The sequence below is a fragment of the Triticum aestivum genome, chromosome 1B (genome assembly GCF_018294505.1).
Source record: "Triticum aestivum cultivar Chinese Spring chromosome 1B, IWGSC CS RefSeq v2.1, whole genome shotgun sequence".
Taxonomy (NCBI): Eukaryota; Viridiplantae; Streptophyta; class Magnoliopsida; order Poales; family Poaceae; genus Triticum; species Triticum aestivum.
The window spans coordinates 218,508,829-218,534,979 of record NC_057795.1 but is presented as its reverse complement, the minus strand read 5'-3'; positions in this window follow the sequence as shown (position 1 = coordinate 218,534,979).

The following is a 26,151-nucleotide window of genomic DNA, read 5'->3' as shown; positions in this document are numbered from 1 at the left end:
AGTAGGGCATCATTTTGGTATTTTTAAAATGATTTTATTGGGTTTTAAATAAACCAGTAGCACTCTTTGCTTTATTTGAATTTTTGTGGATTTTATTTGAAGCTAGAATAATGTTCATGTGGTAGAAAATCTTTTTCTGAAATTTTTTGATATATAATATGCGTATGTTACATTTTTATTTTATTTGCATTTATTTATTTTGCTGTCCGCAAAATGTTAAAAAAATCTCTTCCACCGACTGGGCTAGCCCAGCTCCAACCGGGCCAGGCCAAAGCCCATCCCAGCACGCCGCCTCTCTCCTTCCCCGAGCGGGAGTCCTGCTCGGGCACGCCGCCGCGCCGCCATGGGAGGTCGTGCCACCTTCGGCCTCCTCCTGCCCCCTCCTCCATGCACCCGAGGCGCCCCCCCTATTTTAAGCTGCGCCCTCGAGCCCCTCTCCCCTTCGCATCGTGCCGCCGCCGCCGCTCCAGTCCACCGCTGTTGGGGAACGTAGTAATTTCAAAAAAAAAAACAAATTCCTACGCACACGCAGGATCATGCTGATGCATAGCAACAAGAGGGGAGAGTATTGTCCACGTACCCTCGTAGACCGTAAGCGGAAGCGTTATGAAAACGCAGTTGATGTAGTCGTACGTCTTCACGATCCGACCGATCCAAGTACCGAACGTACGGCACCTCCGAGTTCAGCACACGTTCAGCTGGATGACGATCCCCGGACTCCGATCCAGCAAAGTGTCGGGGATGAGTTCCGTCAGCACGACGGCGTGTTGACGATGATGATGTTCTACCGGCGCAGGGCTTCGCCTAAACTCCGCGACGATATGACCGAGGTGGAATATGGTGGAGGGGGGCACCGCACACGGCTAAGGAACGATCTTGAAGATCAACTTGTGTTGTTGTTCCTAGAGGTGCCCCCTGCCCCCATATATAAAGGAGCAAGGGGGGTGGGGGCGGCCGGCCTAGGAGGGGCGCGCCAAGGGGAGTCCTACTCCCACCGGGAGTAGGACTCCCTCCTTCCTTGTTGGAGTAGGAGAAGGGGGAAAGAGGGGGAGACGAGGAAGGAAAGGGGGGCCGCACCCCTTGTCCAATTCGGACCAGAGGGGGGCTGCGCGCCTCCTTCCTTATGACCCAATAAGGCCCATATACCTAGTTCAATCTCGTTACCGGCAAGTCTCTTTACTCGTTATGTAATGCATCATTCCGTAACTAACTCATTAGCTACATTGCTTGCAAGGCTTATAGTGATGTGCATTACCGAGAGGGCCCAGAGATACCTCTCCGATAATCGGAGTGACAAAACTTAATCTCGAAATACGCCAACCCAACATGTACCTTTGGAGACACCTGTAGTACTCCTTTATAATCACCCAGTTACGTTGTGACGTTTGGTAGCACCCAAAGTGTTCCTCCGGTAAACGGGAGTTGCATAATCTCATAGTTACAGGAACATGTATAAGTCATGAAGAAAGCAATAGCAACATACTAAACGATCAAGTGCTAAGCTAACGGAATGGGTCAAGTCAATCACATCATTCTCCTAATGATGTGATCCCATTAATCAAATGAAAACACATGTCTATGGTTAGGAAACATAACCATCTTTGATTAATGAGCTAGTCAAGTAGAGGCATACTAGTGACTATATGTTTGTCTATGTATTCACACATGTATCATGTTTCCGGTTAATACAATTCTAGCATGAATAATAAACATTTATCATGAAATAAGGAAATAAATAATAACTTTATTATTGCCTCTAGGGCATATTTCCTTCAGTCTCCCACTTGCACTAGAGTCAATAATCTAGTTCACATCGCCATGTGATTTAACACCAATATTCACATCTGCATGTGATTAATACCCATAGTTCACATCATCATGTGATCAACACCCAAAGGGTTTACTAGAGTCAATAATCTAGTTCACATCGCTATGTGATTAACACCCAAAGAGTACTAAGGTATGATCATGTTTTGCTTGTGAGAGAAGTTTAGTCAACGGGTCTGTCTGTCACATCCTAGTTAGCCATGCATTAGAGTGTTGCATCATGTTTCCTCTTTCATCAGAAACTTGAAATGGGGATCTGTGAAACCCTCAGAATCATTTTTTAAAATGACCCAAATAAAAATTTCTCCAAAAGGGTCCAAGAAAATGCTCATGTTGCTCTCTGAAAATATTGGACAGAGATAAAAATCAAACCAATATTTTTAAGAGCTCATAGGTATTTATTTTGGGCATTTGGAATTATTGCATAAATATTTGCATTGGAAATATATTAATTATATATATTAATATATGTCCAAATATTATGCCAATTATAAAGGAGCTCTGGAATAATATATATAGCTCCTGCAAAAATTGGCATAAGTTAAATAAATGATTTAATATATTTTTTAAATCAAAACAAATGTCAGAAATTAGAAAACAGAAAAAAAGATAAAAGGGAGAAGCTTACCTGGGCTCCTCCCTGTGCAGCCCAGCCAGCTGGCCGGCCCAGCCAGCAGGCGGCCCAGCCCGTCTCCCTCCTCTGTCGTCTTCGTCCCGACAGAGGGAGGGGAGTGTGGCCGGCGCGCGCGCGCGCCACCGCGCCACGCCACCTCTCTCCCTGCCTGCCTGCCCTCCCCTCCTCGCCTCGATGCCCCTGGACGACGCCACGCCTCCCCCCTGCTCTCTCTCACTCTCCCTCGGCTCTTCCCTTCTCTCCCTCGCTCTCTCTCTCACACGGCCGAACACCACCGTCGCCGCCGTCCGCCATAGCAGCCGTCTCCGGCCACCCCTCGCTCCCCCGACTAGCTCAGAAGCTCCGCCACAACCCCCTCTTCCTCCCCACCGCTCCACGGGCCTCCGGAAGCCCTGCATCGCCGCCACGTCGCCGTTCCCCTCTTCGGGCTCCGACCATCATCGCCGTCGAATTCGCCGTCTCCAGCGCGTCTCCGAGCCCGCTTCGACGCCCACTGCAACCGCGGTGAGCCCCCGAGTCGTTTCCCCCTTCTCCCCTGGTCTCTTTCGACCTCTAGGCCTTAGCCCCACCTTGGCCGAGAGCTCCACGCCGCCGGCGATGTCGCCGTCGTGGCCACGGTCACCGTAGCACCCAACCGAGCACACTATCGTGCTCCACACTTCACTAGGAACACGCAGCACGCACCAACGCCTCACCAAACACCCTGCAACGCCGATTCCGGCCGCACCCGAACTCCGGCGGCCGCAGCCGAGCTCGCCGCCGTCGACTCCGGCCACCCCAGGCCCAGCCACGGCCACCGTTCGACGCGCGGGAGCAAGGGCTCTCCAACGAGCCCAAGCACGGCCTCGCCCGTGCCCTGTAGCGCGATCCCGCGTCGCGCCGCCGTCTCGGGCCTCGCCGGCGTCGTGTCGCCGGTGGGTTTGACCCACTTTGACCACGGCAGGAACCCCCTGAGTCCCTGACAGGTGGGCCCAGCCCTGTAGCTAATTAGGATTAGCGCTAACCACTGTTAGTTAACCCCCTGACACTGACCAGTGGGCCCCAGCGCCACTAATCCCTAATTAGGATTAATTTAAACCTGTTAAACCCCCCCTGTCACTGACGTGTGGCCCCCACACGTCAGGTTTGACCCCAGCCAGCCGCAGTTGACTACTGACGTCATGCTGACGTCATGCTGGCGCAATAATTATAATTTCTGGATTTAATTTAAATCAGGAAATTCCAGAATATTATTTAAACTTCAAAAATTCATAACTTTTATTCTGTAACTCCAAATTGGACAAATTATATATGAAAAATGATCAGAAAAATCCAATCTATCCATCTGTACTATTTTCATGCATGATCAAACAAGTTAAATTGATGTTTTAAGCAGAACAAGGAAAAGCACTTTAAAAGGCCATGTTTGAGTTTGAAATTTGAATCTTTGATTCAAATTTGTTCAAACCCTTCTGGTTTTAGTTGCATTAGCCCAACACACTCATATTGCCATGTTTCATGCATGCATCATATTGTTGCACATTGTTTGGTGATGGTTGTGTATCGGTGTCCTTTGCGACAGGTTCTGCCTCCGAGGAGTACCGTGATTACCCTAACGAAGAACCGTATCCGTGCATCGAACCATCAGGCAAGCAACCAACCATTTGATCATATCGATACAATCCCATGTTCTCGCTCCTGCTCTCTTTTACTGCATTAAGACAACGCGTTTCAAACTGCTGTGTGCTACGGTAGTTGAACCCATTTCCTCTGCATGACCTGTCATTGCCACAGTAACTAGATGAAACCCACTAGCATGTGTAGGAGTTGATTGAGCCATATGTATGTGTTGTTCCTACCTTGCTATGCCTGCTATGCTTAGAGTCGTGTCAGGTCTGGTTCATCTGGGTGATGGGCTAGAGTGAAATGTTATGTCGGTAATGAGAGTGGTGTGGTGAACACGATTTGGTAAAGGTATCGATGAGAGGCCATGTAGGAGTACATGGTGGGTTGTTTCATTGAAGCCGACCTTAAGCACTGAGATCTGTATGTGTGATTTAAGAATCAGCTACTACCATGCATTGGGCCCGAAACCAATGGACCCTCTCGGCTTCTTATTCACCCTAGTTCTCCGTCCAGGAGTTGCAAGTAGTTTCTGGTGTTTGTAGCCTACTGGAGGCCGTGGACAGCGCTGACCGTAGGGGTGGGCTGTGATGTGGTAGGTACGTGGCCGGGTGTACCGAATACCCGTTAGGTATCTCGGGAACCCTGTTCACATCGTTCGGGGCCGTATGGGAAACCTCGGCCGGACTCCCTGCGGATGGAACCTGAATAGGCGATAAACCTGGACTAGAGGCTTAAGTGTTTAGGTAGGTCGTGGTCTACACCCACGTCGGCTTTCGCTTGAAGTCTGCCGAGCACATGTCGTGTGCGGACGCTAAGTGGTGGAAACATGTATGAAGAAGTACACCCCTGCAGGGTTAACATGATCTATTCGAATAGCCGCGTCCGCGGTAAAGGACTACTTGCTTGCCTATACAGTTCATAGACAAGTAAATGGAAACTACTAAAAGCCTCAAGATAAGAGTGAGTGCCGAGGATGGCTCTTCCGTAGGAAGACGGAGGTGGATCCTCGGTAGTGTATTGAAGTGGTGAGTAGTGGACTCGTGTGCGCAAAACCATTTCAAGTTGGAGTATCGTAGGATAGCCTAGCCAAGAGTCAAAGCTGGCTTGCTGCAATAACTCCACCAACCCTTCTTGATACTAAGCATGTATGTAGGATCTGATGTAAGTCTTGCTGAGTACCTTTGTACTCATGTTGCTATAATCTACATTTTTACAGAAGACGCTGCAACCCCTTCTGATGGGTTCTATGTAGACGTTGACATCAACGAGTAGGCTAAAGACCCAGGTGGTGACCCTGAGCTTGTGATGGACCACGTAGTATAGCTAGGCTTTCCAAGCCTCTTTTATTTTACTAGTTGTCTGTACTCAGACAATGTACTTCCGCTGCTGGTTTGTATGACTGTATGACTTGTATGTTGGGTCGAGAGACCCGTACCTTTGTGAATGATATGTATGGCTCCCTGAGCCTTAAATAAAGTACTTGTGTCGTAGAGTCATGTTGTGATGCTTCGTTGTATTTGCACATATCGAGCATATTGTGTGTATGATTGAAATGCTTGGTATGTGTGGGATCTGACTATCTAGTTGTTTATCTTTAGTAGCCTCTCTTACCGGGAACTGTCTCCTAGTGTTACCGCTGAGCCATGGTAGCTTGCTACTGCTCTGGAACACATAGGCTGGCCGGCATGTGTCCTTCTTCGTTCCTGTGTCTGTCCCTTCGGGGAAATGTCACGCTTTGAGTACCGGAGTCCTGCTAGCCCAGTGCTACAGCCCGGACCCACTTGCTGATGACCGACACGTTCGAAGCTGGGTCATGGATGCCTGTCCCTGTAAGTCTGTGCCACTTTGGGTTTACGACTAGTCATGTCAGCCCGGGCTCTTTATCATATGGATGCTAGCGACACTATCATATACGTGAGCCAAAAGGCGCAAACGGTCCCGGGCAAAGGTAAGGCGACACCCGTGGGGATACCGTGCGTGAGGCCGCAAAGTGATATGAGGTGTTACCGGCTAGATCGATGTGACATCGAGTCGGGGTCCTGACAGCGTTGGCATCAGAGCCGGACTGCCTGTAGGTTCTCCAAGCCAAACTGGTCGATGTTGAGTCTAGAAATTCTTTAGTTATATGTAGGGGAATTGTTTGTGGGTTGGAACGTAAGGCTCTTTTTACTCCTTTATCTTATGACATTCTGATCTGAGTCAGTCCATTCTTCCATCGGGGGTTAAGGAATTAGGATCTGTTCTCTCTATCAGGATCACGTGTTACTAATCAGTAGTACCTTATAAGTTTGATGGATACAAGCCTAGTTCAGTCCTACTACCACATTATGTTGTTAGAATGGATTCAGAACTTTGACATGATGATGTTGAGTGTGTACGAAATCCTTTGTCAAATGTCTCAAAATCCTTCTTGAGCATTTACAGCTGTTATGCTGCCGAAATTTTGCTAGAAATTCTAATGCCTTTGCATTATGATTGTGCTTTCAGATGGCCACTCGCGACCTCAATCAAGTGGTTCGCCTGACTCGATGCCTAGATGTACCCGGCCATACTGCCAAGTTGGTCAGGGTAATGACTGAGGCTGGATACCGCTGGTATCCCGAGCACACGGTCGAAGAGCAATTCCGAGACTTTAATCAAAGCCAGTATCTCTGCACTGTCAGGATATTTCCATCTTATCCTGGATCCACCGAGCCTCTTCACTGCTCCTATGGACTCAGGGTTACTATTGAGATGGCTGTGCAGGACGCCGCCTACTCTATGATGACGATTATGCGAGTCAGATCTGGTCTATTTCGGGACTCTAATTTCCGGTATATGCCAGGATCACTTCCGGGAGCACAAGGGTATCTCCAGGCTATTTATGCTGACCCCACTCAGGAGGATTCACGGACTCGCACCACTGCTGAGATGCTCGAGGATAAGGACCGTGAAAATCGGGCCTTGAGGTTAGAGCTCTTCAATACCCGTGCTGACCACTGGGCCACTTTAACTCGGTTCGCACCGGCGGTGCAAGCTGGATTTTCAGATATGCGCGATCTCTATCCTGTGAGATCTGCTCTGCCAGACGTGATGGGTTGGCGTGATGTAGGAGGCATCACCCCACCTCGCGGTCCCCGCAGGCCACCGTCTGTTGGTCCAAGGCCTCATCCTAGCCCCTATGGTCCACAAGCTCCGCGAGATCGTCTGTTTCCGGATGATCATGTTGAGCTCCCAGGCTATGGAGGTGACTTCTACGAGGACTACTACGGATCGGTTTGAGTTAGTGGTAGTATCACTAGTTCACACTAGCTGTGTCTTCTATCGTCCCGCGTGACTCGTGGGATATGACCTAGTTTGTACGCTTTCCAGAGGTGTAGAAAAATAATGTATAGGAGCTTGGGATGCCTCCGATGAGATGTAATCCTCTTTTCACCGTATTAGTACTTTGTTTGGTCTTGTACTAAACCCTGTATGGTGTGTATGACGATGGGATAAAAGAAGCAGTTTCTGTATCTACCATGTCATACGGATGATCATCTTGCATTCCGAGTTATTCCTTACATTATGTGTCCTATGTCGGAATTTTATCATCCTGACTAAATCATTGTCTTGTTTACCTAGGATGGTCAACACGCGCGCTAACCCTGCTTCTCAAGAGCAGGCCGAAGGTAGTGAAGGCAGGAATGAAAATCTGCCTCATCCTCCTTCCCTAGCCGAGGTTATGATGGAAGCTGAGAGAAACAAGCGGGAGACCAACCGTTTGTTGGAGCGTATTGAATAGAACACAGCACACCATCAGAGGACTAACGTGGTGTCACTCAGTGATTTTATCAAATTGCATCCACCCACGTTCCACCACTCCGTCGAGCCTCTCGACGCTGATGACTGGCTTCGCAGTATTGCTCACAAACTGCGTTCCGCGCTGGTAGCGGAGGCTGACAAGGTCACCTTTGCTGCATATCATCTTGAAGGCCCCGCCAGTCTATGGTGGGAGAATTATGGAGCTATGCGCCCAGCGGGCCATGTCACAACTTGGGCTGAATTCAGCGAGGCTTTCCGTGAACATCACATTCCGGAGGGTCTCATGGACCGTAAACGTGAAGAATTTTGCAGTTTCACCCAAGGCTGACTTTCTATGGATGTTTACAGCAGGGAGTTTGGTAACCTCGCACGATATGCAACTGAGGAAGTTTCTACAAATGCGAAGAAGCAAGCAAGGTTCTGTAAGGGCCTTAGTCCTGAGCTTCGCCGTGACCTCCGTCTGCATGAGTGCACATCTTTTCAGAAACTTGTCAACAAAGCCATCAGTGCTGAAACTGGTCAGACTGACTATGACGCAACACGCAAGCATGGCCGTGACATGGGTTCCTCATCCGGTGCTGGACCTCAGAAGCGCCGCGTGTGGGTGTCCAACACCGCCCTGCCACCCAGGTTCACACCGAGGCCATCTTTCCAGGCGCCTCGCCCTGTTCAACAGTCTGCACCGGCCAAGCCCTATGGGGGTCCAACTAACAATGCTCCTCCACGTACCAGTTCCGTGACTTGTTTCAAATGTGGGGAATCTGGTCACTATATGCGTGAGTGTCCTCAGACCAACCCCAACCAGTCTGCTAAAGCTGTTGGCCGTGGCAAGCCGACAGGAAAAATATTCCACGCCAAACCGGTCACTGCTTCACGTGGCCATGTCAACTGTATCTCTGCCGAAGGAGCTCAAGAGGATCCCAACGTTGTCCTCGGTACGCTTCTTGTTAACTGCCACCCGGCATCTGTTCTTTTCGATACAGGAGCCTCTCATTCTTTTATATCCGAAAATTATGCTCGTTTGCATAACGTTGCATTCTGTGACATGCCATCCACTATGGAAATTTCTACCCCTGGTTCTAGATGGCAGACCTCTAGGGTAAGTTATGGAAATGAAATCCAAGTCGACAGACCTGTTTTCCTCGCATCTTTGATAGCCCTTAAATCTTCAGATATTAATATCATTTTGGGTATGGACTGGATGTCAGCTCATCAAGACAAAATTGATTGCTTCTCTAGGACTGTTCAACTCACCCATCCTTCGGGGAAGATAGTCAATGTCTTGACCCAAATAGCCAAGCGACAATTATATTCTCTTAACGCCAGCCCTTTGCCAGACCTTGAGGACATTCCGGTAGTCCGTGACTTCCCGGATGTTTTTCCAGAAGAATTGCCAGGTGTTCCACCTAACAGGGATGTTGAGTTCGTAATAGACCTCATTCCAGGAACCGTTCCGATTGCTAGAAGACCCTATAAGATGGCACCCCTAGAACTAGCCGAGCTTAAGAAACAACTCGATGAGTCCTTGAAAAAGGGTTTCATCCGACCTAGCTCATCTCCGTGGGCTTGCCCCGTCCTCTTCGTCAAGAAGAAGGATGGTACGGACCGGATGGTTGTAGATTACCGACCTGTCAATTTGGTCACAATCAAGAACAAATATCCACTTCCCAGGATCAACGACCTGTACGATCAGCTCGCTGGATCCTCAGTCTTCTCCAAGATGGATTTGAGGTTGGGCTACCATCAAATAAAAATCAGAAACGGGGACATCCCTAAAACGGCCTTTGTTACTCGTTATGGCCAATACGAGTACACCGTCATGTCCTTCGGTTTAACCAACGCTCCAGCCACCTTTTCTCGGTTAATGAACTCAATCTTCATGGAGTATTTGGATAAATTCGTCGTAGTTTATCTCGATGATATACTCATCTACTCCAAGAACAAGGAAGAACATACCGAACATCTAAGGCTAGTGTTGAAGAAACTTCGAGAGCATCGCCTTTATGCCAAATTTTCTAAATGTGAATTCTGGTTGTCAGAAGTGACCTATCTGGGTCATGTAATATCTAGTAAAGGTATTGCTGTTAACCCTGAGCGAGTTCAAGCCGTCCTTAACTGGACTCCACCTGAATCGGTCAAGCAAGTTCGGAGTTTTCTAGGCTTAGCGAGCTATTGTCGTCGCTTTGTCGAGAACTTCTCCAAGGTTGCTAAACCTCTAACCGAACTCCTCAAGAAAGATAAGAAGTTCGAGTGGACTCCACAATGTGAGCACAGCTTTCAGGAACTGAAAAGACGCCTGACTTCTGCTCCCGTACTGGTACCGCCAGACTTCTCCAAAGACTTTGTTATCTACTGCGACGCCTCGCGACAAGGACTAGGTTGCATCCTTATGCAAGATCGACATGTAATTGCCTACGCTTCACGGCAATTGCACCCACATGAGGAGAATTATCCTACTCATGATCTAGAGCTTGCAGCCGTAGTCTATGCACTTAAGACCTGGCGACATTACCTCCTCGGTAATCGTTGCGAAATATTCACTGATCACTAAAGTCTGAAGTACATTTTCACCCAACCGGATCTGAATCTCGGGCAAAGACGTTGGGTTGAATTGATCACAGACTTCGACTTAGGAATAACCTACACCCCAGGGAAAGCCAACGTCATGGCTGATGCGCTAAGTCGTAAATCTTATTGTAACAACCTGATGTTACAACAAAGTCAACCGCTTCTCCATGAGGAATTTCGGAAGCTTAACCTTCACATTGTACCTCAAGGTTTTCTTTCCACCTTGGTGGCAAAACATACCCTTACGGATCAGATTATCAAAGCACAGAAGGTAGATCCGGGAATCTCCCGCATCAAGAGAAACGTTCAGAAAGGAATTGCGAATTGTTTCTCCATTAATGATCAAGGGGTCGTATACTTCGGGGATCGACTAGTGGTTCCCAAAGTGCGCAACCTGAGGCGATTGATCCTTAAGGAAGCTCATGAATCTCCTCTCACCATTCATCCCGGTAGTACTAAGATGTATCAGGACCTACGCCAGAGGTTCTGGTGGACTAGGATGAAGAGAGAAATTGCTCAGTATATTGCAAATTGCGACGTCTGTCGTCGTGTAAAAGCAGAGCACCAACGGCCTGCTGGCACCCTTCAACCCTTAGCTATTCCTGAATGGAAATGGGATAAAATTGGTATGGATTTCATTACCGGTTTTCCCAGGACCAAGAGAGGGAATAATGCTATTTTCGTCGTGGTCGATCGTCTTTCCAAAGTAGCCCATTTCTTACCTGTTCGTGAGAGTATAACCGCTAGTCAGCTGGCAGACTTATACATCTCCCGTATAGTGTCTCTCCATGGTGTTCCTTTGGAAATTAACTCGGATCGAGGAAGTCTTTTCACCTCTCGATTTTGGGAAAGTTTCCAAAATGCTATGGGGACTCGTCTCTCCTTTAGCACCGCTTTCCACCCTCAGTCGAGTGGTCAAGTGGAACGCGTCAACCAAATTCTAGAAGACATGCTTCGAGCCTCTGTTATCTCTTTCGGAATGGACTGGGAGAAGTGCCTTCCATTTGCCGAATTCGCTTACAACAACAGCTATCAATCTAGCTTGGGTAAAGCCCCTTTTGAAGTTCTCTATGGACGACGGTGTCGAACACCCCTTAACTGGTCAGAGACCGGGGAAAGACAATTCTTTGGCCCGGATATGATTCAGGAAGCAGAAGAACAAGTTCGCATCGTTCGTGAAAAGTTAAAAACAGCCCAATCTCGTCAAAAGAGTCAATATGACCGAAAACATAAGGCTATGACTTTCGAGGTTGACGAGAAGGCTTATCTTCGGGTCACCCCTCTGAAGGGAACCCATCGTTTCGGTATCAAAGGCAAATTGGCTCCTCGTTACATTGGACCTTTTCGCATTCTTGCCAAACGAGGAGAAGTTGCCTACCAGTTGGAATTACCTCCGCACCTCTCCAGAGTCCACGATGTCTTCCACGTTTCTCAACTCAGGCGTTGCTTCTCGGATCCTATCCGTGAAGTGGACCACGAAACGCTTGATCTCCAAGATAATCTTACATATCGAGAGTACCCCATTCGTATCCTCGATCAGGCCGAGCGTACCACTCGACGTCATAACATCAAGTTTCTCAAAGTACAATGGTCGCACCATTCTGAGGATGAAGCAACTTGGGAAAGGGAGGATCGTCTTCGACTCGAGTACCCCGCCTTCTTCCCGGAGGAACCCAAATCTCGGGACGAGATTCTTTTGAGTGGGGGTGAGTTGTCACATCCTAGTTAGCCATGCATTAGAGTGTTGCATCATGTTTCCTCTTTCATCAGAAACTTGAAATGGGGATCTGTGAAACCCTCAGAATCATTTTTTAAAATGACCCAAATAAAAATTTCTCCAAAAGGGTCCAAGAAAATGCTCATGTTGCTCTCTGAAAATATTGGACAGAGATAAAAATCAAACCAATATTTTTAAGAGCTCATAGGTATTTATTTTGGGCATTTGGAATTATTGCATAAATATTTGCATTGGAAATATATTAATTATATATATTAATATATGTCCAAATATTATGCCAATTATAAAGGAGCTCTGGAATAATATATATAGCTCCTGCAAAAATTGGCATAAGTTAAATAAATGATTTAATATATTTTTTAAATCAAACAAATGTCAGAAATTAGAAAACAGAAAAAAAGATAAAAGGGAGAAGCTTATCTGGGCTCCTCCCTGTGCAGCCCAGCCAGCTGGCCGGCCCAGCCAGCAGGCGGCACAGCCCGTCTCCCTCCTCTGTCGTCTTCGTCCCGACAGAGGGAGGGGAGTGTGGCTGGCGCGCGCGCGCGCCACCGCGCCACGCCACCTCTCTCCCTGCCTGCCTGCCCTCCCCTCCTCGCCTCGATGCCCCTGGACGACGCCACGCCTCCCCCCTGCTCTCTCTCACTCTCCCTCGGCTCTTCCCTTCTCTCCCTCGCTCTCTCTCTCACACGGCCGAACACCACCGTCGCCGCCGTCCGCCATAGCAGCCGTCTCCGGCCACCCCTCGCTCCCCCGACTAGCTTAGAAGCTCCGCCACAACCCCCTCTTCCTCCCCACCGCTCCACGGGCCTCCGGAAGCCCTGCATCGCCGCCACGTCGCCGTTCCCCTCTTCGGGCTCCGACCATCATCGCCGTCGAATTCGCCGTCTCCAGCGCGTCTCCGAGCCCGCTTCGACGCCCACTGCAACCGCGGTGAGCCCCCGAGTCGTTTCCCCCTTCTCCCCTGGTCTCTTTCGACCTCTAGGCCTTAGCCCCACCTTGGCCGAGAGCTCCACGCCGCCGGCGATGTCGCCGTCGTGGCCACGGTCACCGTAGCACCCAACCGAGCACACTATCGTGCTCCACACTTCACTAGGAACACGTAGCACGCACCAACGCCTCACCAAACACCCTGCAACGCCGATTCCGGCCGCACCCGAACTCCGGCGGCCGCAGTCGAGCTCGCCGCCGTCGACTCCGGCCACCCCAGGCCCAGCCACGGCCACCGTTCGACGCGCGGGAGCAAGGGCTCTCCAACGAGCCCAAGCACGGCCTCGCCCATGCCCTGTAGCGCGATCCCGCGTCGCGCCGCCGTCTCGGGCCTCGCCGGCGTCGTGTCGCCGTTGGTTTGACCCACTTTGACCACGGCAGGAACCCCCTGAGTCCCTGACAGGTGGGCCCAGCCCTGTAGCTAATTAGGATTAGCGCTAACCACTGTTAGTTAACCCCCTGACACTGACCAGTGGGCCCCAGCGCCACTAATCCCTAATTAGGATTAATTTAAACCTGTTAAACCCCCCCTGTCACTGACGTGTGGCCCCCACATGTCAGGTTTGACCCCAGCCAGCCGCAGTTGACTACTGACGTCATGCTGACGTCATGCTGGCGCAATAATTATAATTTCTGGATTTAATTTAAATCAGGAAATTCCAGAATATTATTTAAACTTCAAAAATTCATAACTTTTATTCTGTAACTCCAAATTGGACAAATTATATATGAAAAATGATCAGAAAAATCCAATCTATCCATCTGTACTATTTTCATGCATGATCAAACAAGTTAAATTGATGTTTTAAGCAGAACAAGGAAAAGCACTTTAAAAGGCCATGTTTGAGTTTGAAATTTGAATCTTTGATTCAAATTGGTTCAAACCCTTCTGGTTTTAGTTGCATTAGCCCAACACACTCATATTGCCATGTTTCATGCATGCATCATATTGTTGCACATTGTTTGGTGATGGTTGTGTATCGGTGTCCTTTGCGACAGGTTCTGCCTCCGAGGAGTACCGTGATTACCCTAACGAAGAACCGTATCCGTGCATCGAACCATCAGGCAAGCAACCAACCATTTGATCATATCGATACAATCCCATGTTCTCGCTCCTGCTCTCTTTTACTGCATTAAGACAACGCGTTTCAAACTGCTGTGTGCTACGGTAGTTGAACCCATTTCCTCTGCATGACCTGTCATTGCCACAGTAACTAGATGAAACCCACTAGCATGTGTAGGAGTTGATTGAGCCATATGTATGTGTTGTTCCTACCTTGCTATGCCTGCTATGCTTAGAGTCATGTCAGGTCTGGTTCATCTGGGTGATGGGCTAGAGTGAAATGATTATGTCGGTAATGGGAGTGGTGTGGTGAACACGATTTGGTAAAGGTATCGATGAGAGGCCATGTAGGAGTACATGGTGGGTTGTTTCATTGAAGCCGACCTTAAGCACTGAGATCTGTATGTGTGATTTAAGAATCAGCTACTACCATGCATTGGGCCCGAAACCAATGGACCCTCTCGGCTTCTTATTCACCCTAGTTCTCCGTCCAGGAGTTGCAAGTAGTTTCTGGTGTTTGTAGCCTACTGGAGGCCGTGGACAGCGCTGACCGTAGGGGTGGGCTGTGATGCGGTAGGTACGTGGCCGGGTGTACCGAATACCCGTTAGGTATCTCGGGAACCCTGTTCACATCGTTCGGGGCCGTATGGGAAACCTCGGCCGGACTCCCTGCGGATGGAACCTGAATAGGCGATAAACCTGGACTGGAGGCTTAGGTGATTAGGTAGGTCGTGGCCGACACCCACGTTGGGCTTCCGCTTGAAGGTTGCCGAGTACATGTCGTGTAAACGACGGTAAGTGGTGAGAGCGTGTATGAAGAAGTACACCCCTGCAGGGTTAACATGATCTATTCGAATAGCCGCATCCGCGGTAAAGGACTACTTGGTTGCCTATACAGTTCATAGACAAGTAAATGGAAACTACTAAAAGCCTCAAGATAAGTGTGAGTGCCGAGGATGGCTCTTCCGTAGGAAGACGAAGGTGGATCCTCGGTAGTGTATTGAAGTGGTGAGTAGTGGACTCGTGTGCGCAAAACCATTTCAAGTTGGAGTATCGTAGGATAGCCTAGCCAAGAGTCAAAGCTGGCTTGCTGCAATAACTCCACCAACCCTTCTTGATAATATGCATGTATGTAGGATCTGATGTAAGTCTTGCTGAGTACCTTTGTACTCATGTTGCTATAATCTACATTTTTACAGAAGACGCTGCAACCCCTTCTGATGGGTTCTATGTAGACGTTGACATCAACGAGTAGGCTAAAGACCCAGGTGGTGACCCTGAGCTTGTGAAGGACCTTGTAGTATAGCTAGGCTTCCAAGCCTCCTTTATTTTACTAGTTGTCTGTACTCAGACAAGTTACTTCCGCTGCTGGCTTGTATGACTGTATGACTTGAATGCTGGGTCGTGTGACCCGTACCTTTGTGTATGTTATGTATGGCTCCCTGAGCCTTAAATAAAGTACTTGTGTCGTAGAGTCATGTTGTGATGCTTCGTTGTATTTGCACATATCGAGCATATTGTGTGTATGATTGAAATGCTTGGTATGTGCGGGATCTGACTATCTAGTTGTTTATCTTTAGTAGCCTCTCTTACCGGGAAATGTCTCCTAGTGTTACCGCTGAGCCATGGTAGCTTGCTACTGCTCTGGAACACTTAGGCTGGCCGGCATGTGTCCTTCTTCGTTCCTGTGTCTGTCCCTTCGGGGAAATGTCATGCTTTGAGTACCGGAGTCCTGCTAGCCCGCTACAGCCCGGTTTACCGGAGTCCTGCTAGCCCAGTGCTACAGCCCGGACCCACTTGCTGATGACCGACACGTTCGAAGCTGGGTCATGGATGCCTGTCCCTGTAAGTCTGTGCCACTTTGGGTTTATGACTAGTCATGTCAGCCCGGGCTCTTTATCATATGGATGCTAGCGACACTATCATATACGTGAGCCAAAAGGCGCAAACGGTCCCGGGCAAAGGTAAGGCGACACCCGTGGGGATACCGTGCGTGAGGCCGCAAAGTGATATGAGGTGTTACCGGCTAGATCGATGTGACATCGAGTCGGGGTCCTGACACTGTCACATTCAGAGCCGTGTGTATTTTGCAAATATTCTATGTCTACAATGCTCTGCATGGAGCTACTCTAGTTAATTGCTCCCACTTTCAATATGTATCCAGATTGAGACTTAGAGTCATCTGGATCGGTGTAAAAGCTTGCACCGATGTAACTCTTTACTACGGGCTCTTTTATCACCTCCATAATCGAGAAATATTTCCTTAGTCCTCACTAAGGATATTCTTGACCGCTGTCCAGTGATCTACTCTTAGATCAAAATTGTATTCCTTTGTCAAACTCAGAGCAAGGTATACAATAGGTCTGGTTCACAGCATAGCATACTTTATAGAACCTATGACTGAGGCATAGGGAATGACTTTTCATTCTTTTCTATTTTCTGCCATGGTCGGGTTTTGAGTCTTACTCAACTTCACACCTTGCAACACAGGCAAGAACTCTTTCTTTGACTGTCCATTTTGAACTACTTCAAAATCTTGTCAAGGTATGTACTCATTGAAAAATCTTATCAAGCGTCTTGATCTATCTCTATAGATCTTGATGCTCAATGTGTAAGCAGATTCACCAAGGTCTTTCTTTGAAAAACTCCTTTCAAACACTCCTTTATGCTTTGCAGAATAATTATACATTATTTCCGATCAACAATATGTCATTCATATATACTTATCAGAAATGCTGTAGTGCTCCCACTCACTTTATTGTAAATACAGGCTTCTTCAAAAGTCTGTATAAAACCATATGCTTTGATCAACTCATCAAAGCGTATATTCCAACTCCGAGATGCTTGCACCAGTCCATAGATGGATCGCTGGAGCTTGCACACTTTGTTAGCATCTTTAGGATTGACAAAAACTTTCTGGTTGCATCATATACAACTCTTCTTTAACAAATTCATTAAGGAATGCAGTTTTGACATCCATTTGCCAGATTTCATAAAATGTGGCAATTGCTAACATGATTCTGACAGACTTAAGCTTTGATACGAGTGAGAAAATCTCATCGTATTCAACACCTTGAACTTGTTGAAAACCTTTCGCAACAAGTCGAGCTTAGTAGATAGTAACACTACTATCAGTGTCCGTCTTCCTCTTGAAGATCCATTTATTTAACATGGCTTGCTGATCATCGAGCAAGTCAATCAAAGTCCATACTTTCTTCTCATACATGGATCATATCTCAGATTTTATGGCCTCAAGCCATTTCGTTGAATATGGGCTCATCATCGCTTCCTCATAGTTCATAGGTTCATCATGGTCTAGTAACATGACTTCCAGAACAGGATTACCATACCACTCTGGTGCGGATCTTACTCTGGAAGACCTACGAAGTTCTATAGTAACTTAATCTAAAGTTTCATGATCATCATCATTAACTTCCTCACTAATTGGTGTAGTAGTCACAGGAACAGATTTCTGTGATGAACTACTTTCAAATAAGGGAGCAGGTACAGTTACCTCATCAAGTTCTACTTTCCTCCCACTCACTTCTTTCGAGAGAAACTCCTTCTCTAGAAAGGATCCATTCTAAGCAACGAATGTTTTGCCTTTGGATTTGTGATAGAACGAGTACCCAACAGTTTCCTTTGGGTATTCTATGAAGACGCACTTCTCCGATTTGGGTTCGAGCTTATCAGGTTGAAACTTTTTCATATAAGCATCGCAACTCCAAACTTTAAGAAACAACAACTTTGGTTTCTTGCCAAACCACAGTTCATAAGGCGTCGTCTCAACGGATTTTGATGGTGCCCTTTTAAACGTGAATGCAGCTGTCTCTAATGCACAACCCCAAAACGATAGTGGTAAAACTGATAAGAGACATCATAGATCGCACCATATCCAATAAAGTGCGGTTATGACGTTCGGACACACCATAACATTGTGGTGTTCCAGGTGGCGTGAGCTGTGAAACTATTCCACATTGTTTTAATTGAAGACCAAACTCGTAACTCAAATATTCGTCTCCGCGATCAGATCGTAGAAACTTTATTTTCTTGTTACGATGATTTTTCCACTTCACTCTGAAATTCTTTGAACCTTTCAATTATTTCAGATTTATGTTTCATCAAGTAGATATACCCATATCTGCTCAAATCATTTTGTGAAGGTCAGAAAATAATGATACTTGCCACGAGCATCAACACTCATTGGATCGCATACATCGGTATGTATTATTTCCAATAAGTCAGTAGCTTGTTCCATTGTTCCGGAGAACAGAGTTTTTAGTCATCTTGTCCAAAAGGCACAGTTCGCAAGCATCAAATGATTCATAACCAAGTGATTCCGAAAATCCATCTTTATGGAGTTTCTTCATGCGCTTTACACCGATATGACCCAAACAGCAGTGCCACAAATAAGTTGCACTATCATTATCAACTTTGCATCTTTTTGCATCAATATTATGAATATTTGTATCACTATGATCGAGATCCAACAAACTATTTTCATTGGGTGTATGACCATCAAAGGTTTTATTCATTTAAACAGAACAACAATTATTCTCTGATTTTAAATGAATAACCGTATTGCAATAACATGATCAAATCATATTCATGCTCAACGCAAACACCAAATAACATTTATTTAGGTTCAACACTAATCCCGAAAGTATAGGGAGTGTGTGATGATGATCATATCAATCTTGGAACCACTTCCAACACACATCATCACTTCACCCTCAACTAGTTTCTGTTTATTCTGTAACTCCTGTTTTGAGTTACTAATCTTAGCAACCGAACAAGTATCAAATACTCAGGGGTTACTATAAACACTAGTAAGGTACACATTAATAACATGTATATCAAATATACCCTTGTTCACTTTGCCATCCTTCTTATCCACCAAATATTCAAGGCATTTCTGCTTCTAGTGACCATTTCCTTTGCAGTGTAAGCACTCAGTTTCCGGCTTTGGTCCAGCTTTGGGCTTCTTCGCGGGAGTGACAACTTGCTTGCCATTCTGCTTGAAGTTCCCTTTCTTTCCGTTTGCCCTTATCTTGAAACTAGTGGTCTTGTCAATCATCAACACTTGATGCTCTTTCTTGATTTCTACCTTCGTCGATTTCAGCATCACGAAGAGCTCGGGAATCGTTTTCGTCATCCCTTGCATTATAGTTCATCACGAAGTTCTACTAACTTGGTGGTGGTGACTAGAGAATTCTGTCAATCACTATTTTATCTGGAAGATTAACTCCCACTTGATTCAAGCGATTGTAGTACCCAGACAATCTAAGCACATGCTCACTAGTTGAGCGATTCTCCTCCATCTTTTAGCTATAGAACTTGTTGGAGACTTCATATCTCTCAACTCAGGTATTTGCTTGAAATATTAACTTCAACTCCTGGAACATCTCATATGGTCTATGACATTCAAAACGTTTTTGAAGTCCCGATTCTAAGCCTTAAAGCATGGTGCACAAAACTATCAAGTAGTCATCATATTGAGCTAGCCAAACGTTCATAACGTCTGCATCTGCTCCTGCAATAGGTTTGTCACCTAGCGGTGCATCAAGGACATAATTCTTCTGCGCAGCAATGAGGACAAACCTCAGATCACGGATCCAATCCGCATCATTGCTACTTACATTTTTCAACACAATTTTCTCTAGGAACATATCAAAATAAACATATGAGAGCAACAACGCAAGCTATTGATCTACAACATAATTTGCAAAATACTACCAGGACTAAGTTCATGATAAATTTAAGTTCAATTAATCATATTACTTAAGAACTCCCACTTAGAAAGACATCCCTCTAATCCTCTAAGTGATCATGTGATCCAAATCAACTAAACCATAACCGATCATCACGTGAAATGGAGTAGCTTTCAATGGTGAACATCATTATGTTGATCATATCTACTATATGATTCACGCTCGACCTTTCGGTCTCCGTGTTCCGAGGCCATATCTATATATGCTAGGCTCGTCAAGTTTAACCTGAGTATTCCGCGTGTGCAAAAATGGCTTGCACCCGTTGTAGATGGACGTAGAGCTTATCACACCCGATCATCACATGGTGTCTGGGCACGACGAACTTTGGCAACGGTGCATACTCAGGGAGAACACTTCTTGATAATTAGTGAGAGGTCATCTTATAATGCTACCGTCAAACAAAACAGAATAAGATGTATAACAGATAAACATCATATGCAATCAAAATATGTGACATGATATGGCCATGATCATCTTGCGCCTTTGATCTCCATCTCCAAAGTACTGTCATGATCTCTATCGTCACCGGCATGAGACCATGATCTTCATCATCTTGATCTATATCAATGTGTCGTCACATGGTCGTCTCGCCAACTATTGCTCTTGCAACTATTGCTATCGCATAGCGATAAAGTAAAGCAATTATTTGGCACTTGCATCTTATGCAACAAAGAGACAACCATAGAGCTTCTGCCAGTTGCCGATAACTTCAACAAAACATGATCATCTCATACAACAACTTATATCTCATCACGTCTTGACCATATCACATCACAACATGCCCTGCAAAAACAAGTTAGACGTCCTCTACTTTGTTGTTGCAAGTTTTACGTGGCTGCTACGGGCTGAGCAAGAACCGTTCTTACCTACGCATCAAAAACCACAATGATAGTTCGTCAAGTTAGTGATGTTTTAACCTTCGCAAGGACCGGGCGTAGCCACACTCGGTTCAACTAAAGTTGGAGAAACAGACACCCGCTAGTCACCTGTGTGCCGGTCCAGTCCACCGCTGTTGGGGAACGTAGTAGTTTCAAAAAAAAAATCCTACGCACACGCAGGATCATGGTGATGCATAGCAACGAGAGGGGAGAGTATTGTCCACGTACCCTCGTAGACCGTAAGTGGAAGCGTTATGACAACGCGGTTGATGTAGTCATACGTCTTCACGATCCGACCGATCCACGTACCGAATGTACGGGACCTCCGAGTTCAGCACACGTTCAACTCGATGACGATCCCCGGACTCTGATCCCGCAAAGTGTCGGGGTTGAGTTCCGTCAGCAAGACGGCGTGGTGACGATGATGATGTTCTACCGGCGCAGGGCTTCGCCTAAACTCCGCGACGATATGACTGAGGTGGAATATGGTGGAGGGGGGTACCGCACACGGCTAAGGAACGATCTTGAAGATCAACTTGTGTTGTTGTTCCTAGAGGTGCCCCCTGCCCCCGTATATAAAGGAGCAAGGGGGGAGGGGGCGGCCGGCCTAGGAGGGGCGCGCCAAGGGGAGTCCTACTCCCACCGGGAGTAGGACTCCCTCCTTCCTTGTTGGAGTAGGAGAAGGGGGGAAAGAGGGGGAGAGGAGGAAGGAAAGGGGGGCCACACCCCTTGTCCAATTCGGACCAGAGGGGGGCTGCGCGCCTCCTTCCTCTCGGCCTCTCTCCTCTATTCCCGTATGGCCCAATAAGGCCCATATACTCCCCGGCGAATTCCCGTAACTCTCCGGTACTCCGAAAAATACCCGAATCACTCGGAACCTTTCCGAACTCCGAATATTGTCGTCCAATATATCGATCTTTATGTCTCGACCATTTCGAGACTCCTCGTCATGTCCCCGATCTCATCCGGGACTCTGAACTCCTTCGGTACATCAAAACTCATAAACTCATAATATAACTGTCATTGAAACCTTAAGCGTGCGGACCCTACGGGTTCGAGAACTATGTAGACATGACCTAGAACTATTCTTGGTCAATAACCAATAGCGGAACCTAGATGCCCATATTGGCTCCTACATATTCTACGAAGATCTTTATCGGTCAAACCGCATAACAACATAGTTTGTTCCCTTTGTCATCGGTATGTTACTTGCCCGAGATTCGATCGTCGGTATCCAATACCTAGTTCAATCTCGTTACCGGCAAGTCTCTTTACTCATTATGTAATGCATCATTCCGTAACTAACTCATTAGCTACATTGCTTGCAAGGCTTATAGTGATGTGCATTACCGAGAGGGCCCAGAGATACCTCTCCGATAATCGGAGTGACAAAACCTAATCTCGAAATACGCCAACCCAACATGTACCTTTGGAGACACCTGTAGTACTCCTTTATAATCACCCAGTTACGTTGTGACGTTTGGTAGCACCCAAAGTGTTCCTCCGGTAAACGGGAGTTGCATAATCTCATAGTTACAGGAACATGTATAAGTCATGAAGAAAGCAATAGCAACATACTAAATGATCAAGTGCTAAGCTAACGGAATGGGTCAAGTCAATCGCATCATTCTCCTAATGATGTGATCCCATTAATCAAATGACAACACAAGTCTATGGTTAGGAAACATAACCATCTTTGATTAATGAGCTAGTCAAGTAGAGGCATACTAGTGACTATATGTTTGTGTATGTATTCACACATGTATCATGTTTCCGGTTAATACAATTCTAGCATGAATAATAAATATTTGTCATGAAATAAGGAAATAAATAATAACTTTATTATTGCCTCTAGGGCATATTTCCTTCAACCGCCGCCGCACCTTGCCGTTCGCCGCCGACCACACTTCACGCCACCGCCGCCCGCGCTTTGCCCCGCAACCGCGTGAAGCCGCCGCCGCCGAGTGCCATCGCCGGAGCCCGCGCTGTCTTGCCGGAGTGCGCGTAGTCGTCGCCGCCGCGGTTTTTCTAACCGAACCGGCTGAACCGGTAAAACTGCCGAACCCTAGATCGGTTTTTTTGGTTTTTCCTTAAAACTCAGTTTACTAGTTATTTAGCGAACGATTCATCGTTTAGACTTCTATAGCGAACGGTTTTGTCAGTTTTGTCTGTGTAGTGAGCGTTCGCTCGATAGATTTTTCTTTTTCTTTTTAATTTCGGCCAGGGACACATCCGTGGATATTTTATTTACAAATTAGTACCTAATCTTCAAACCCTCACTACTTTTTACTCGTTCATCCAAATCCAACGAAACCAACGCCCACTTCTTCATTATGATCCCCTCTATCCACTAAAACAACTTAAACATGTTTTTGAAAGTTTAAAATTTGATTTCAAACTGATTTGAATTCAAACTTCTTTTGTTCATAACTCAAGTTTTATAACTCTGATTTAATTGATTGTTTTTGCAAATCGAAGCTCTTGACCTAAACTTTCTGATAAGGCCAAATCCACCTAATTTTGGTACTGTTAGAAATTGTTTTCTGTTGCAAGAGTTAATTGCTTGTTTTTTTGAATCTTTCCGAGATCTTTTCTTCGATTCTTTTGCATGATTGCTTATGTGTGATTACTATTGATTGCTTATGATAGATTGAACGGAGTGTGACGAGTAGAACTATCAGGAGTTATGAGTGTGAAGGATCTTCATCAACAGTACAGGCAAGTTCACACGTTGATCATAATTTTCATACCCAGTTTTTATGCATTAGTTTCAACCCTCAAACATTGCATGAGTAGGACTTGATAACATGTGGGTATTTGGGAAGTAGTTGATAAGGTAGGAACCTATTGTCTTATATTAAAACCCTTGGGTGTTACTACGTGATGCTTATACTGCTATGCTATGCTCGTAGCCGTGGATTGGTTTTGAGAGAATTCATGAAAGATGTGAGAGTTATTGTTAATTTAAGATTTAACTTAAGGTGGCTACTTTAACACACATCGGGGTGGATTGGTTGGGGCACCCTGGAAAACCCGGTGGTTTGCCGGGCACCTGGAGAACCCAATGTTTGCCCAAGGGGATCCCGGAGTACCTGTGTGATCACCCTATGGAATGCCACCCAGGCTCAAAGGGATCATAAGATTATTCATGCTAGAAACTTCTGTGTGCAGCCACAAGCCATTATGGGCTCTGGCATAATTGAGTAAGTTGTGTGAGCTCTTGAAGAGGTGGACTAGTAGATGTAGGGGGATTGTAGGTGTACCAGTCCGCCCGGAGTAGAGAGTAAATGCTTATGAAAGACTGTATCTCGGTCATCCCGTTCTCAAACACCAGGCAGTGCGAGGACTTCAAGGGAGGTGATCGAGTCTTGTGTGGAAAAGTGCGCAAACCTCTGCAGAGTATACAAATTAGTCATGAATAGTCGTGTCCCCGGTTATGGACATCTTGAGTATCTGGTACTTGAATTATTGATTTGATCTCATCACTCTATTTAATGAAATTGTTGGGTTATAATTATTACTTTGGGATTGAGTTGGAGGAACCTTCTCAATATTTTCAACCAACTTGGTAGTTAAATAAAATATATTCCTTTGTTGTAGGGAAAAATTGGCTTTATGCAAAAGAAAACTTAGAGCTTCCACCAGCCAAATATGCATGTAGTGATAGATATTATTCATCATTATTCTATGGTGTGAATTGCCAGTACATTCAATGTACTGACCTACATGGCTGCCACGTCTTATGTTGTAGGAATTTTTCGACGAGTAAGTGATATGTTAGGATTACATTGTCTACACTCAACTTTGCCGTTGGTGTTGATGGGAATCCACAACCTTGTGTTTCTTAAGCTTTATGGATTGAGGTAATAGTATTTACGTTACTTTATACATGTGATTTACCTCTATTATAAATCCTTGAGTACTATGTGTGTCAGCAAACCGATCCAGGGATGACACCTAAGCATAGAGACTTGCTGTTTGAGTTCGGGTCACTACAGCATACCAAGGTGTACGATGAGAAACATTTATTGCAGCTAGTTGTTCATCAAGGAAGCTATCATTAATAGGTTGTGGGTCATCAAGAATATTTTCAAGTCTAGACAAGTTATCAGCTATGGGGTTCTCTTCTCCTTTCCTATCACCTAATGAGTCTAGGTTAGCATCTTCCTTTTCCATCAGATATTTTATAGCAACATGATCGGTGTGAACAATTACTTTAGAATTAACAATGTAAAATCTGAATTTATCACAAGCAAACACCACTGCTAGGAATTCTTTTTCAGTAGTAGCATAGTTTCGTTGAGCACTGTCTAGAGTTTTACTAGAATAATGAATAACATTCAGTTTCTTATCAACTCTTTGTCCTAGAACATCACAAACAACATAATCACTAGCATCACACATAATCTCAAAAGGCACGTTCCACTCAGGTGGTTGAACAACAGGTGCAGTGATTAAGGCTTCTTTAGTATTTCAAAGGCTTCCATACAATCATCATCAAATACAAAGGGAATATCCTTTTGCAAAAGATTAGTAAGAGACCTAGAATTTTTAGAAAAGTATTTTATGAACCTCCTATAGAAACCAACATGACCAAGGAAACTACGAATATCTTTGATATCTTTAGGATATGGCATTTTCTCAATTGCATCAACCTTGGCTTTGTCCACCTCAATGCCTCTTTTGGAAATTTTATGGCCCAAGACAATACCTTAGTTAACCATAAAGTGGCACTTCGTGCAATTCAAGACAAGATTTGTTTGTTCACATCTCTTCAAAAATCGATCAAGATTGCTTAAGCAATCATAAAAAGACTTCCCATAAACATGAAAGTCATGCATGAAAACCTCAAGAATCTTTTCACAAAAATTGGAGAAGATAGCAGTCATACATCTTTGAAAGGTAGCAGGTGCATTACACAAATCGAAAGGCATACGTCTATAAGAAAATGTTCCAAAAGGACAAGTAAAAGTGCTCTTTTCTTGATCAGATTGTAAAGCGGGTTTTTGTGACAAGCCAGAGTATCCATCAAGGAAGTAAAAATGTGTGTGCTTAGATAGTCTTTCTAACATTTGATCAATGAAAGACAGAGGGTAATGATCTTTTCTAGTAGCTTTATTTAATTTTCTATAATCATTTACCATTCTATAGCCCATGACAATTCTTTGTGGAATAAGCTCATTCTTGTCATTAGGGACAACAGTAATACCTCCCTTCTTGGGGACACTATGAACATGACTTACCCATCCACTATCAGCTATAGGATAGATTATACCTACTTCCAGAAGTTTTAATAT